This window comes from Salminus brasiliensis, chromosome 18, assembly GCF_030463535.1.
Source record: "Salminus brasiliensis chromosome 18, fSalBra1.hap2, whole genome shotgun sequence".
Lineage (NCBI taxonomy): Eukaryota > Metazoa > Chordata > Actinopteri > Characiformes > Bryconidae > Salminus > Salminus brasiliensis.
This window is the reverse complement of record NC_132895.1, coordinates 17649607-17659274: the sequence shown is the minus strand read 5'-3', so window position 1 is coordinate 17659274 and position 9668 is coordinate 17649607.

Below are 9668 nucleotides of genomic sequence, written 5' to 3'. Positions count from 1 at the left end.
GCCATGGCGTTATCGCTAGACTTCCTCACAGGGCTGATGAGACTGATAAGTTTGCTCCGACCACAATTAAAGTATTTCGCCTCAGAGCTGCAGTCTTATTGAGCTGTATATTAAAATCCCCAAATCCTAGATCATTACAAATATCTGATAACAGAATCCAAATGTAAAACTGTAAAATGTAACAGGTGATATATTTGAATCTAAGACATTTCAGAGCATTTTTATTAAATTAAAAAATGACAGAAATTTTAAATATGTCAAAAAAACAAAGTTTTAAACAAACAAGTGTTTACTTATTACATTATTCAAGTCTAACTGGACCCAAACCAGCCATGTAAACGTTAAATGGTAACCACGGATAACACCGTGTATGTAAAAGTATGCTTTAAGGACCTGAGGAGTTAGCTAAATGGCGTGTGGGGCTCAGGCTATCTAAGTTTGACATTTAGCTTTTGTTATCATGCTAACGTGTTTTCGTGCTCGTGGCTTCCGCCCAATGGCCGGAACCCCATCTCTCTAATCCCCGCTGTGTCTCCAGTGCCTGCCTTCAGCCTATCTTGCATTAAGAACACGTCAATCCCCTCGTCCTCTCTCAGCTTTCTGAAAATCACTTCCATGCCGAGGCGGCTGACCGCTTTCCGCCAGCTCTCCTCAGCGAGAACCGAGAGGGGAGGGAGGGGAGGGGGGAGGCGGGGAGGGAGGGGAGGGGAGGGAGCGCCAAGTATTAGCCAACAGTTGGCGTCGGCGGCTGCGCTCATGACGACGCGTTTAGTCACTATTTACCGGAGAACTGAGCCGTTACGAGTGTTTACCGCAGTCTACCATAATACAGCGCACTGAGTGACTCTGCTACAAGTAGGCACACTCATTATGGTGCTCAACATGGCTTATGACCCCAGGCACCATCTCTCTAGCTCTCTCTCTCTCTAGCTCTCTCTCTCTCTCTCTCTCTCTCTCTCTCTCTTTCCCACCATCATGTGGTGGTGTGGTGGAACATAAAGTATGTCCTGTGAGCAAGTTGTGTCAAGTTGTAGCTAATGTGTGGTTATTCATTTAATAAGAAACATGTGGTTTGTTAGTATAGATTATAAATAAAAAAAAAAAGGTTAATGGATCGTTTGCTGTTTAAAGGTGCTCTTAACACGTTCACGTGTTCTTGTAAGCTGCTCCTCACTTCACATTATTATTTAAACATGAAAACTATTTTTGTGTCTGGAATTGTCCCTTGGGCTGCTTTTTTTGGTCTGGAGAGTCATGCCGTGGGGCGGCAATAACAATAAATCTAAAGACTTCAGAAAGCATTTTTTATTAGCTGTGAAGCTGGGACTGTGGTAAAATGTCTCATGTTCATAATCACAAGGTATTCCGAGAGAGCACCAAGGAAATGTGATTAAATGCCAGAAACCTTCAAGTTCCAACATCCTCATCCTCGCTCTCCCACTCTTCTGTTCAGCCCTGTAATAGTAGCCGAGGCCTATGTTGCAGGGATGTCATCCCATGTTCTTGTTCCTGTTTAGGAGGGTGAGGGATTCGAGAATCTTTTCATGTAATTAAGGACCATTTGTGGTGAACCTTTATAGAGCCGCAGTGAGAAGTTCCACCTTATCCAAAATACAGAGAGACACTGAACCCCAACATGACTGCACCTGGAAAGTGTGCAGTCACTGTGAGACTTTGAGAAATGCTTTGCTTGTTTATGACACTGTGGAACCAGTGTCATTCACTAAGAGAATAAATGAACCATGTGCCCTGATAAAACATGAGCCAGCACAGATGCTTAGTCCACTTCAGTTGTTGCCACGCCACAAAAAGGAGCTTAAAGCGCTGGTTAAATGGTGCTGAAGGAAGATTGTGGTTTCCTTCCTACACAGTCTAGGTTTGAATACACCATGTGCAGAGCTGATAGGGTGAATCAGACTTAAAGGGAAATGGCACAGATTTTTTACACTTTCTCTATATTTTGGTGCTTAAGATGTAAACACAGCCATTTATAGTGGCTTGGTGCAAAATCTTTCATTGTCGACAAACTTGCCCAATTAGGTTTCTGTATAGTGGAGGTGATAGTAACCAGGGGTTGCAGCGTCTATAGTGCAATTCTAGCCATTTTATTTTCAATCCAAAAGTGTGTCTCCTGACTTTTTGGCAATATCGAGGATGGCAAAATGTGACTATTTTGGATCACATTGCCCTGAGCCTGTCACAATAACTCCCTTATTGACTTACCGTACAATATATGTTGGTGTGGCGCAACAGATAACACCACTACCTGCCACCAGGGTTCGATTCCTGGTCTGGGTGACTGTGCTGCGCTACACTAATAAGAGTCTTTGGGCCAGACTCCTAATGCTACATTGGCCCACCACTGTGATATGAATAACCTTGTATGCTGCTCTAAAAAAAGAGCGTCTGCTAAATGCCATAAATGTACATGACCTCCATATTTTTTGCTGACCTGATGTTGTCAGTTTACTTGTGCGTAATTTAACAGAAGCATACATTCTGTCAGTCACGCTGTCCTGTTCTGTTCTATCGTCTTGATCGGTGGCAAGGGCGAGTCTGTAAGCAGACTGCGACATTCGTCATCCAGGAAGAGTGCAATGCATGCAATGACCAGTGCATAAATAATGGCGACTCCATACACACATAGCAGACTGCGACAGGTACAGATTGGTGGACATTTTTTTTACTATTTTATGGCTGCTGTAGTTTTTCACACTGTCTATTCAAGCACTAAACAGACATCTGTAGCTTGTAGCTTTGCAAAGCAAACAGAAACCAAATTTTCCTTGCGCTGTGTGTTTGTTGCCCCCGTTGTATTACAAGCACCGTCCAAAAGGTTCTGGGCCTTCACGGTTACCACAGCTGATTACTCACTGAGAGTACATCCTTCAGCCCAGTACAAAGAAAAGCAGCATGAACGTAACTGTAGTGACACTGTTTTCTCAGTTTATATTCAAGGACATGGCAATACAGCTCCACAAGTGGATGGGAACTGTAGTGTGTGTTATAAAATATGTATGGAAATCTGTAAACAGTGCCACTAGTGGACAGGAGCTTCTTTTGTGAATCGTAGAATATGTACAAAATATCTCATTATAAAATATCTTAAATATTGTAATTAAAAATGAAATGTTCCTGTTTGTTTGTAAAACAATGTCTCAGGCACCAGACAACATATTTTGTTAAGTATTAAACGCTTTGAGTGTCTGGTTTTTCTGTCACTGTCGCTATAGTGAACAGTTCTGCTTTGGTATGCTTCTTTATAACAGCGCATTTCACATCAAACCACTCTGAACGGCTTTGTTGAATAATGCAGAAATATTGAAAAATCTGTGGAATTCCCCTTTAAGCTGCCTGAGTATCTGCTAATGGCATGGCGAGACATGGTAATGACATGGTTGATAAGAGTCTTGACCTCAGACCTCAAGCTTAATCATTATGAATAGTTAATATTCTCATTTATCTGAGGTATGAACACATGTCTTCCTTTTGATAGACATATTATCATTGCTGTTGGAACGAAACCTTGTATCTCTGAAATAGTGACTTTTTAGGAAAAGCAAAAACATCCTAACTTGTAATGGAAGTCATTATAACAAGATTCCTTCATGTGTAAAGAATTTTGACCATTTGTTTTTGAACACCATGCAAAGGATATTTATATAAAAATGATTACTCTTTTGTCAATATTAGTTTTTTTTGAGGATTTAATTTATCAGCAATAGATGGATTATTAACTGACCGTGAGTCTGTTGGTAAACGTAACTTTATTAGGCCTAGTAGATCATTTCCCCAACTGGCTGAGAAGCCACAGAATCTACAGTCTTGTTAAAGTGGATTGAGGTGTATCATTTATTGATCTGGAGTCTGTTATTTCTGTCACATACTCAGTGTACTTTTAAATCTGATGCCCAATCCATAGTAGGCGCGCAAACGCTTGGGAGTGTCATTTTTGACACCCTGGGGCGGAGAGGTGTGAAATTCCACAGGTACACAAAGGTACGCACATGGCTCTCAGCTGCAGGTGAAAATTGTAATGGTGGCAATATATTTGGCGTGCTTACCTGCGAGCAACTATGTGGGAGGCCCTTAATGGCAAAGCACATTCTTTCATGTAGTTCCCATGAGTTCTTGTAGCCTTAAGTCCACCGAAGTCAATCATTATTGAGAGGCCAAAAGAGAGATGCCTGAAGAAATGCTATATAAAGGCGATTGAAAAAAGGGTTCCACAGCTTTTAAATGGAGGGAAACGTAACATTTTGTGTTTATCTTCACTAAATCGTCACGCAAAAACCTTGTATCTCCAAAATGTCAGCTTTATAGGAGAAGGAAAAAACGTCTAATAGACATCAGTGTTATACCAGGTAATTTTGGAGAATTCTTATTGGTCCATTCATCAGGAAATCATGACACAATGTAAGGACCAATTCAGATTCACATAATTATATTTTGCCATCTTAGGTGATTTAGGATCCTTCATGTTTAAAACTGAGAGACAAACACTTTCAGTCGGCCGGCGGGCCATAAGCTTTTTAAAAGGTTAAAATTATTTATCATTCAGTAGTGCTGTAGATTGTCTTTGATCAACAAAGTAAATTAACCAGACTTAGCAAATGAAACTAATCAGAATGTTCATAGGATTGGCTGTTGACTTTCTAACAACATCACACCAGCTTCACTTCTTCTGTTCTTCTGTTGCCTACAGATGAGAACCATTTTCTAATAGCGTTAATCCTAGCCTTGTCCAAGTGTGCATACCTTGGATTATTGGTGTTTTATCCTGCTCTTAATGTGCTTGATTCTGCTTGTGAAAGGTTTGAACATTAGCTGAAAACCTGAAAACACATAGCTTAGAGATGCTAAACAAAAAAAGAGACATATGACAGATCTCCATAGTTGAAGCTGAAAATGCCTACCAAAGGGGTCCAAAATACCTGACACATGAACTCAGGTGATCTCAGCTAATAGTGAATACAAGCCAATTCAGCTATATCAGGTTTGCTCATTTTTGAAGTGAGCAAAACACTTATCTGCTAAACTATCCAGCCTAAGACCAGCTTTTGCTGATAGCTGGTTTCAGAAGGTCTTACCTGGTCTTTGATAGTCAAGGTGGTTGAAAGCTGGTCATCCAAATGAAAACATACCCTATGTTGGCAAGCCAGCTAGTTTCATTTAAGTATGATGGACCAGCTGGTCTTTCAACATAACCAACTTGACCAATCTAGTTTAAGTGTTGGTTGGTTGGTCATGCTGGTCAACCAGCTTGGTCTTACTCAGCTTAACTAGCATGACTAGCTTGAGCTGGCCAGGCTGCTTTTTTCAGCAGAGTTATGCGTTTGATGGGTGTAAACACCTTCTTGTTAACATCTTTAGTGGCTGATTTTTTTGTTTTTGTCTATTTAGTGACATATATTAAGGAGTTAGAAGGCACAAATCCAAACAGATATATGGGGCAGAGGTAATGAAAATGAAAGGGACTTAATGGGGTGGAACCGCATAGTTTTGCCAGAGAAAAACGAAACATCTCTGTCCCTAAATAATGTTGATATTAAAAGCACTGAAGCAAAAAAGAAAAGATCTTTCTCAGTGCGCTTTGCTTACAGAACAAGTTTGTTTACACTAAAGCTTTAGAGTCAGTAGATAATGTAGTTGTAATACTTTCTTATCTCCTCTTGAGTGAGAGTTTTTGTTCTTAGCAAACCATGCCTACTCACATGAACATCCACATAGAAAAGGGTTTCCATTGAAATACATTCATTTTTATGGTCAAGCGGAAGCAATCGTGGAACGCTTCATGGACTATCATGAAACATGCCCCCTGCACAGTGGTCATCATTAGCTGATGACATGAACAAAGACCATAAACATGGAGACATACATGACAGGAAGCTCCCAGTGCAGTTCAGCACTGAAGCAAACCCACCTGGCAGAGGAAGTCCAACATCTCAGACAGTGTGTGGGGCTTGTTCTGTATGTTTTTACCTGATTTGGGTTTAGTTCAATAACTATTAAACACACTACACCAACCACATCTCCACATTTCTCCTAAAACACACTACACCAACCATATCTCCACATTTCTCCTGAAACACACACTACTCCAACCTTCTCCACATTTCTCCTAAAACACACTACACCAGCCACATCTCCACATTTCTCCCGAAACACACACTACTCCAACCTTCTCCACATTTCTCCTGAAACACACACTACACCAACCTTCTCCACATTTCTCCTGAAATACACTACACCAATCTTCTCCACATTTCTCCTGAAACACACACTACACCAACTTTCTCCACATTTCTCCTGAAACACACACTACACCAACCTTCTTCACATTTCTCCTGAAACACACACTACACCAACCTTCCCCACATTTCTCCTAAAACACACACTACATCAACCTTCTTCACATTTCTCCTGAAACACACTACACCAACCATCTCCACATTTCTCCTGAAACACACTACACCAACCTTCTCCACATTTCTCCTAAAACACACACTACACCAACACACACTACACCACATTTCTCCTAAAACACACTACACCAACCCTCTTCACATTTCTCCTAAAACACACACTACACCAACCTTTTCCACATTTCTCCTGGAGCACACTGCACCAACCTTCTCCACATTTCTCCTAAAACACACACTACACCAACCATCTCCACATTTCTCCTAAAACACACTACACCAACCCTCCCCACATTTCTCCTGAAACACACACTACACCAACCTTCTCCACATTTCTCCTGAAACACACACTACTCCAACCTTCTCCACATTTCTCCTAAAACACACTACACCAGCCACATCTCCACATTTCACCCGAAACACACACTACTCCAACCTTCTCCACATTTCTCCTGAAACACACACTACACCAACCTTCTCCACATTTCTCCTGAAATACACTACACCAATCTTCTCCACATTTCTCCTGAAACACACACTCCACCAACTTTCTCCACATTTCTCCTGAAACACACACTACACCAACCTTCTTCACATTTCTCCTGAAACACACACTACACCAACCTTCCCCACATTTCTCCTAAAACACACACTACATCAACCTTCTTCACATTTCTCCTGAAACACACTACACCAACCATCTCCACATTTCTCCTGAAACACACTACACCAACCTTCTCCACATTTCTCCTAAAACACACACTACACCAACACACACTACACCACATTTCTCCTAAAACACACTACACCAACCCTCTTCACATTTCTCCTAAAACACACACTACACCAACCTTTTCCACATTTCTCCTGGAGCACACTGCACCAACCTTCTCCACATTTCTCCTAAAACACACTACACCAACCCTCTTCACATTTCTCCTGAAACACACACTACACCAACTTTCTCCACATTTCTCCTGAAACACACACTACACCAACCTTCTTCATGTTTCTCCTCAAACACACTACACCAACCTTCTCCACATTTCTCCTGAAACACACACTACACCAACTTTCTCCACATTTCTCCTCAAACACACTACACCAACCTTCTCCACATTTCTCCTGAAACACATACTACACCAACCTTCTTCACATTTCTCCTGAAACACACACTACACCAACCTTCTCCACATTTCTCCTAAAACACACAGTACACCAACCTTCTCCACATTTCTCCTAAAACACACTACACCAACCCTCTCCACATTTCTCCTAAAACACACTACACCAACCCTCTCCACATTTTCCGGTAAAACATACAGTACACCAACCTTTTCCACATTTCTCCTGGAGCACACTACACCAACCTTCTTCATATTTCTCCTGAAACACACACTACACCAACCTTCTCAACATTTGTCCAAGGAAACACACTACATCAACCTCTACACATCTACTACCCCCCAAACATGTCACTACATTTTCAAGTAGCCTAGATCATAGCTGTAATGTAGAACTTGAAACAGCTAATTTTATGAACATTGCCAGTGTTGTGTGTTTTGGCACTGTGGGGTTAACTGGGCTCTTGGGTTCAGATATCAAAACAGCTTATCAAGATTACAGTAAGAACTATTTTACTGGAAGTGTCACAAAGTGGTAATACAAACTACGACCAAGAGCATCACAGTAAAACATCTACTGAATTAGTGAGCTTCAGTAGTCCTCTGCGGAAACCTGTATTTAGCAGAGGACAGACAAGTTCACTAATTACTGTTACAGTAAAAACCATTGTAGTGGACATCAGGTCTTGCTTGCTCTCAGAATGTAGGGGATGTTATGGTATTGTGTTCATTTTCATGGTTGTGGATTTTTGTTAATTTGTTTTTTATTTAATGAACATCAAAACAGGAAGGTGAAGGAAACAAATCTGAACACTCAAAGGCTTCCTCCAGAGAAGTGCACCTCCCGCTGGTTTGTGTGCTCAAAAATGTTTCCAAAATCCTGCGTGTTTGGAGTAACCAAAAGACCAAACGTTTCTGCTCTGTCTCCTAGAAGGCTTATAGGTCCTATTTTGACCTTTCACCTTCCTGCACCGGCCCTCCTCCACCTCATCTACTGATAGCTCCAAGCCTGACTCCCCTTCCACAATTCCAAATAAAACATTTGGCCTTACTCAAGTCTCAAGTCTTAAGAAGTGAGCTCACACATAACAAGGTGTTTGAAATTGTTCAAAACCTTGTTAAATGATGTCCCCTATAATAGTGTTGTATGTAGTGATTTGTATTTTGCATGTAGGGAATGGTGAATAGGGGACAGTTTCAGAGACCGCCTCTGTGCTCTATTGGCCACACCCCCACAATCGAGGCCTTCTCTTGCAGTACAGTAGGATTCAGCCAGATTGAATAAATCATGTTTGACTTACAGGTCTGAGACTTATGTCTACCATTCATCATAAATGAATGGACATGTCTCAGGAGGACACAAGGCACACCTTTAGTCATTCAGTCATTGATGTGAGAAATGTTATGCAGAATTACCATGATAATATTGACCACTTTTACTTATACATAGTGGGATCTGGAATGGTAAATAAAATGGGGAAGTGGGTTCCAAAGACTGGTTTGAGAAACATTGAACTAGTATACCTCTAGAGCAGGGGTGGACAACAGGGTCCAAACTCCAGAACTGATTTCTCTGCTCTAGCAGACCTTCTAATCCTGGCAGTTAAAAGGTGAGTTGAATCAGGTTTGCTTGAGCAGGAGAAGTAAATCATGTTGACTATGATTTAATATTCCTCTAAAACAGCAGTAGTTGCTTCTTTCTCTGAATTTTGAACATGCTGATTTTGCTAACACAGATTTACACTGATCAGCCATAACATTAACACCACCTCCTTGATTCTACACTCATTGTCCATTATATCAGCTCCATTTACAGCACAGTGTATTTCTATAATTACAGACTGTAGTCTATCTGTTTATCTGCATACTCTGTTAGCATCCTTTCACCCTGTTCCTCAATGGTCAGGACCCCACAGGACCACCAGGGCAGGTATTATCTGGGTGGTGGGTCATTCTCAGCACTGCAGTAATACTGACATGGTGGTGGCGTGTTGGTGTGTGCTGTGCTGGTTTGAGTGGATCCGACACAGCAGTGCTGCTGGAGTTTTTAAACACCTCAGCATCAGTCCACCAAAAACAAAAAACAGCGTCATGTAGGCAGCGTCCTGTGACTACTGATGAA